Consider the following 7,252-nt stretch of genomic DNA (forward strand, 5'->3'; position numbering starts at 1 on the left):
GGCCAATTTTTACTTCTATACGAAGGGTACAGAATTAGCATGAGCGTGTCATAATTCAGTAGTATATGATATGAATCTCTGGCACATATTTCCTATTCACAGTTGGAATAAGCCATTGGAGAAAAATGTTATCGATTAATAGAAAATATAAATTCATATATAAATCAATATACATACATATAATATAACACAAAAGTCCAAAATACTTTAAATTATTAGAAATATTACCACAATTCCTTTATCAAAATTTTGATATATATTTGTATTAATGTAAGAGTTCCTTTAGTATGCAATATTACTTAATTGTCCTTATACCATCGATGACATAACTAAGTAGTCTGTTAAGGCGACAAGCAAAACGAAAAAAGGCTTCAGTGATGTATTCATTTCGAAGCGTATTCAGCTTTTGACGCAAGACGATGCAATATCGATATTTTGCTTCGTATTTATACTATAGAATTGAATTGTTCTTCGTTGTAAAAATATTTACGAACACTTATATTTAATAATAAATTTTTATAACTGTATAAATGATTGTGTAGATACACGAGGTCACGAAGTAATAAAATTTGAGTACACAGTGACGTAAATAGATAAGCGAAAACAATAGTCTTGATTAAAAAGCGGATACTTAAAAATCACACATGAATATTTATTAAAGAAGATAAGAACTCTTTTATTACAATTGTTGTCACAAATTTATACCTAACGATTCACCACCTTGTATATAAATGTAGGTATATACAGTATCATTTACATATGAAAATTACAAAGGCGAATATTACCTTAATCTATCAAGAGCATATAAAACTATTCTTAAATCCTTAATCTTTACCATAAAATCTAATCTTTTTACAACCAGAGCAGATAACCTTGTTGATGTGATGTTAAATTGTCAAAGAATAAAATGAAGGAACAGAGATAAGAATTCGAAAATTTTAACAGTAAAATTTTAAAAATTATAGCAGCCGATGAAGATATGATTAAGTAATTGTAACTAATTTTTAGGTACGATAGGATTTCCAATTCCTTTTGATAATTTACCACTTAAATACTTAAACTATTTTTTGTTTCATTAAACAAAAAGAAAGTGCCTGAACTGTCAATAAGCTTTTACGTTGATAGGTGCCGTAAAAGAAATGTCAGTATAGCGATTCGTAAAATGTGACAAATATCGTCTGCTTTGCTTTTATTTTCTTTCACTTTGATCTCGAAACGTAAACGTGTTTCAGAAAACAAAGGATTTACCAAAGGAAGATTAATATCGTCGCGTATAAATACGCATCACGTTGTGTCCCGAAAGCGATACATTTTGAATAACATAAAAGTGATCGGGAATATTTGAGAGTTAATTTTCCTTTTGTTCATTCTTCGCCATCACTGTTCCTGCATAAAGGGCAATGAAACACAAACGGATCAAATAATCAATTTTCTGAACAAAGATAAATTTAAATTAATTGCCGTCTTAGTCAAACATTGTACTAATTTAAAATGAGCAAGGTGTTACCGTAAAGCTTATTTATATATAAATCCAGAGGTATCCAACTGGCGAATCCTGGTATTTCCGTTCCATTATCCTCCCATAATGATAATTAATCGCGCAGAACAATAAAACGTAAAGATCAAAAGACAATAACAACAATGCAGTGCCAAACGTTCCACTTGACTTCATTTTATCTGTTAATTTAACGATATGAAATTGTTTCCTGAAAAACGATATTCGTACTCGGATTGCATGATTGACTGGAAAACAAACCTGCCAGATAACATTTCGTGTAAACTCGGTCGATAATCATATTGTACCCTTTGGAACACGTGCTTGCGTAGTTGCGAATACGCGACCATATCGTAAAGTACATAAACGAAAAGGAATGCTGTTTCCTCGTTGAAGTAGCAAGAGTCACGTGGAAGTACCGCGCACGGGATCATTTCACGGATATACGACTTTTGCAACACCCTCAACCGGGGTGGAGGGAGTTCGGCTTGTTGGGAAAGTTTCACGACTTAAGCCCTATGCTTCGTCTTTCTTCTCGTTCAGGGAACAAGCCGGAGACGGCGTATCTAAGGAAATCCTTAGCCAGGTATCACAAAGTTATCACAAGACAATGGAGAGCAGATCAGGTAACTTAGTGAGCAGCGCAAAATCGAACTCGAGGGCCGCTTCTGCTAGCGCAGATAAAGTTACCCCCTTAGTCGTTCTTTTTCCTTTCCTTCTCTTCATTTCCCTCTTACACCATTCCTCTCTTTATCCTGTCGCTCTCTCGCGTTGAAAAGCAGTTTCTTTCTTTATTTTTGCCCTTCCCATTCTTACTTCATGTCCCCTCCCCCTCCTTTTTCCCTTCCTCCTTCGCTATAAGATACAACTTTTCTATTTCCTTTGGCGTTTTCACCCGAACGAATAAGAGAATACGCGTTTCAAAGAAAATCTTGGTTTCCACAGTGATTCTGATGGAATGTGCCGAGGTCTGATATTTTTTCTTCAACGAAGACTCCTCTTCGACATGGGAATTGTATATTACGGGAAAATGAAAAGTTCGAGAAGTTAGATTCCAAAAGAGAATCGTTCGAACTCGATAGGCGAAAGTTTCGATGTACTTTTAACTGCTACTAATTTTTTTTTTTTATCTGATCCTGCAGATCATTAAACAAATTGAGCGGATTCCATTGTTATATATTGCATTTTCTTATTGTAGGCTCAGGGAATTGAATATTTGAACGAATTTAGTATGCTTTAAGTATGCTTTATTTTCTAATACTACACAATCACACAAGAAAAATTAATAATAGTGGTGTGACATATCGTCATATATATGCATCCTAGTGCTTGTTGGAATTTAGTGTACTTTAAGTATGCTCTATTTTCTAATACTGCCCAATCACACAAGAAAAATGAATAACAGTGATGTGCCATATCGTCATATATATTTATCCTTGTCCTTTGATTCGACAGATTTTCTAAAAGAAAATATTCTCGATTAACAAATTGTATTATCGATTAACATGTTCCAATATTTGTAACGTACCATACAGATTTTGCCTAGAGAACCACGAAACGGTCTCCCTTTTTTACAGATGCACTGAAAAATTGATATATATAATATATATATATACAATTACTTTAAGCCTTAATTAATATTTTATCGGTAATATAATATTTTCTACTTACCATAGCGTCAGCCAGCGTAATGAGGTAGTCTGACATGAGAATAACGGCGAAAAGGAAGATAAAAAGTCTCACCGATTGATTCATATTGCTAACTGATTGATTCTCATAGCAATATTGTGCTTCTTATATATACCGCAATGTTGAAGCGTTTTCACATATAAATAGATCTATGAATCGTTGCATGAAGCAATAAAATGAGCCTTTCGTGATAATCGTTGGAAATATGTAATATAAACTTTGTGTTAGAAACATTTAAATTTGTGAAGTAGTAAATTTTGCTTATAAAGTCGCGGATAACAACAAAACTGATAATAATTATTATCCAGGCATGCCGATATTAGTCCATCAATTTTATTTACGTATGTCTAAAATTAGCGAGCAAGAGTTTGATCATGTGCGCAGAATCAAATTTTTCTTTTGTTCGCCTCGCAAGTTCTAGTTACAACGTTGAAATTCACCATAGTAATAAGGAACAGCCGAAAAATATGTACCGCGATCCTCGGATCTGGACCGCCATGAAATCTTCCAGATTTACATAAGGGCCTCATTTGCATGAACTTATTAAATTTTTACCATGAGTAGTAAAACATCGTACGTAGATACGAGTAAAACTACCAGCAGGTGGACTTAATGTGTTTTAATACAGGCTCCTTTTTTACGAGCGAACTCCCAAGCAGCAGAAAGCGTAAAATTTCTCGCGTCTGTTATATTCCAGCCTTAAATTTGCGTAATGACAACTTCCACTACCCCACCGCCGTTTCTCTCTTCAAACCTATTTCTTTTTCCCTACTTCCCACTCTTCTTTTCTTTCCTTTCTTTCTCGTTTCCCAAGTTTTCGTCCACACGTTAGTATACGGTCCATCCAGTGTCGTTCGTTATGTTCCGAGACTTTCTAGCTTAAATGCGCATTCACAATGAATTCGACGCAATTCCGATTCGCCACGTCTCGAGCCCATGCAAATACTCGTTCTTAAACGAGGTGGCAGGAAAGCATTGCATCAAGGATCAACTCCTTTGTCCGCCAGTCGGCTTTATAGTCTCTGTAAGAACAATAAAATCGAGTGGCATGGGTTTCGTCGTGCGAATTTAAAAGGGTAAATTGAACGCTGGTTAAGCGAAATTTGCATTAAACTGAGGGACGATCTCGTTGACGAAATGCTCGACGATGAAAAAAATTATTACTCCCGGTCCCTTTGATAGTCCAGTGAAACATCTTTACGAGTGTTAAATCGTAATTAAATTTCTGCTAAAGTTCTGTTTATTCCCATAAAATTATAAAAATTGCGAAAAAGTATAAGAGTAAATTGTTTTATTCGATATTTCTGATATTTATTTAATATGCAGAAAATTAATGCTATTTAAGTATTATTATAGTTTTGACGAGCAAACGGGTTTCAGCTCATGCGTGTCGGCCGTTTACTTGCTGTCATAACGGCCAAAATAACGCAATTTATGGTTACGACTGCAATTTTATGGACATAAATGCGAAGTTATAATTACGCGTTTCTTGCGCTGCTGCTCGCGCCAAAGATCCACTTTACGTACTGTGAACTTTCGACCGTGCGCCACTGTATTGCTTACCCACGGCAACGTCGTAAGAGGCCGCGATAATTTCCGCCGGAACAATGAAATCGCGCTTCAGAGATACAACACCAATAAACCAACTTCCTTGATAATTTAAATGCTATAACTATCAACGTCAGATCTTTATGGTAATTTCGTGCATTGAAACTTCCGAAACGATAACACGCAACTTTCCGAATTACGCTCGTGATTCTTTGGGAATGAATCTGACTTTGAAATTTCATTGAAATTTGTTGAAGTGATCGATACTTCTGAGAAAACTCTACATCTGGTCTTCGGCTTTCACAAAGCGCCGATGTCATCGATAGCGCATAGACAAAAGAATGCGTCTACGACAGACGATAAGCGACACACGTGCGACGTTTGTTTTTTCGGTATTCTTTTAGTTTCTGGGTAACATTGCTAGCGTGCGGATCTGGACCAGCTTATATATATTCCACACTTTATACTTTCACAATAAATTATATATTTTCAATACCTTACAATTTACCCACGCGTTTCTTTAATTCCACATCCATCCTATAACCTTAACAAAATTTAATCTATTATTATTGATTTATTTTAACAAATCAATATCGATAGAATATCATTAGCATGAAGTAGGAGATTCAAAATTCCTTGTTGACCAGGAAATTATTTATGCAAATATTATTCCGTCGCGAAGAAACAAGATCCGAAGGTTACCATGCATAAACTACCCTCTCTTGAACATGCATTACCTAACTGGCGTGTGTATATTAGGCAACGATTTATGGATTAGGAACTTCGGTCGAACGGAGTTGTCGAGACGCGTTTCCAAACTACGTAATTAAGCAGTAGCTAAGGAGACGCCGAACTTGAACGCAATTATATCCTGATTTTGTTGCTCTCAAGTTTCAACTGCGTAATAGTCGATCGTAGAAAATTAATCGTTACAACAGATCAAATGAAATAAAACGAAACAAATGAAAATATATCAAGAATAAATATTTAATTATTCAAATATTGGTTTTCTATTTTATATATACATATATACCTACATGTTTATTATCTAAACTCTGAAGTTAAATGGTCAATATAGTGTTTCGCTTGCGGAGTTTTCAGATTTTCTCGAGGATCGTCTATATCCGACGCTATAAATTCAGATCACCGAAATGGCAGTTCAAAGAGTTCAGAGTATCTGATTCCACGACTACCAAGGTTGTCAATACGAAGCTCCTAAGTCCGAAGGTATCGGTATCATGTAGTCTGGGACCAATTTCCTCTTGATCAAGTCCCACGAGTTCAGTTACGACTCTATCCTCCATGAATTCCAAAGTCACCTGTATCTAGTTTCGCGAGTAAGAGGTCGTCTCTCGTCGGATAGGTCTCCGTTGCACAACGGAAACCTAAACCCTTCGGCAATTACAAGTTCAAGGCAATCTAGGAGTATCTGTCTATCCTGTGAATCGCGGGGACGTCTATCATTGCGATCGATAAAGTGGCGTACAATCCTCTCGAACTCGATCCTCGAATTCGAATTTACCATGATAAAATGAATCTCTGCGACTGATTAAACGGTCTCGGTGGAAGATCGAACAATCCAACGAAGAATACGCGGAGGTTACAAGGGATCGATCTTCAAAGAAACTGGTCACACGGAAGTTCGACAGTAGAAGTTGAGCTGCGTGGTAGCTGGTGCGCGTTCAACGAAGGACAATGTATCCCATGCAATTTACCGTCTCTCCAAACTTGAGGAAACTTGTGCCCGTAAGGAATAACCTGGCCCGCCCTGTCGGTGGCCCCTACGAGTTTCCAACTAGTTAACATTACAGTGCCGCGTATATAATATTCCATCTCCGCTCCGTTTCGACTTAAGCGGAGGGCAAAGCCCTCTCGCCTCCTTTCTCGTCCCCTTCTTCGCCATCCGAATCCCGATGTCAAGGAGAGAGCGCGTTCTATGGATCGTCAAGAAAATACGCGACCGAGGGTGCAATAAAACGCGCGAACGCCTCCGGATGGCATAGAAACGGTGCGGTCGCCCTAAAGAGGAAACCAATAAGAGCCCGAACTCTTCATTAAAACTCGACGAAGCTCGGTGGAGTGCGACGTCAGAGCGAGAGGCGACGACTAAAAAGTCGTGGATGGCGAACAGGCTTAGAGAAGGGAGAGAAGTAACCCTTGAGCACCTCTCCCGACCGCCCACTTTTTTCCAACCTTTCACCCTTTCTCTTTTCCTTCCTCTGTTTTTCTCCATCTCCCTCTTCCTCTTCTCCCCTTTCTATCGTTGATATAAACCTAGAAGCGGGATATTAAAAGTTATTCCGGCACCGAATAAAATATCCAAACTTTTCGCGACGAACTTTTCACCAGCGATGGTCTTCCATTATCCCGACTGGCGCGTTCACGAGAGAACGCGCTCGATTCGGTGGAACGACTGCTGGCGCTGCTGCCGGTGTTCGTCGAAAAGAGGGGAGAGGGGACGCTGTGCCGGCTGCTCCGTCTTTCAAGAAAGAGAAGACTTCTTCATAAGCCTTAAATGAA

At 37.7% G+C, this 7,252-nt stretch overlaps 1 long non-coding RNA gene across 3 annotated transcripts; it reads right to left on the reverse strand.

Annotated features, from left to right (window-relative positions):
• Window positions 1–634: 634 nt before the first annotated feature.
• On the reverse strand, window positions 635–4,802 carry LOC139986687 (uncharacterized). Of its 3 annotated transcripts, none has more exons than XR_011799701.1 (3): window positions 4,667–4,768; window positions 3,167–4,206; window positions 635–2,955 (listed from the first exon to the last, which is right to left on the reverse strand). It is a non-coding gene; the product is annotated as an uncharacterized lncRNA (long non-coding RNA). The 3 variants fall into 3 exon arrangements; XR_011799700.1 differs by having other exon boundaries at window positions 2,947–3,077; window positions 4,748–4,802; XR_011799699.1 differs by having other exon boundaries at window positions 2,947–3,077; window positions 4,667–4,770.
• Window positions 4,803–7,252: the final 2,450 nt, after the last annotated feature.

This window comes from Bombus fervidus, chromosome 1 (assembly GCF_041682495.2).
Source record: "Bombus fervidus isolate BK054 chromosome 1, iyBomFerv1, whole genome shotgun sequence".
Lineage (NCBI taxonomy): Eukaryota > Metazoa > Arthropoda > Insecta > Hymenoptera > Apidae > Bombus > Bombus fervidus.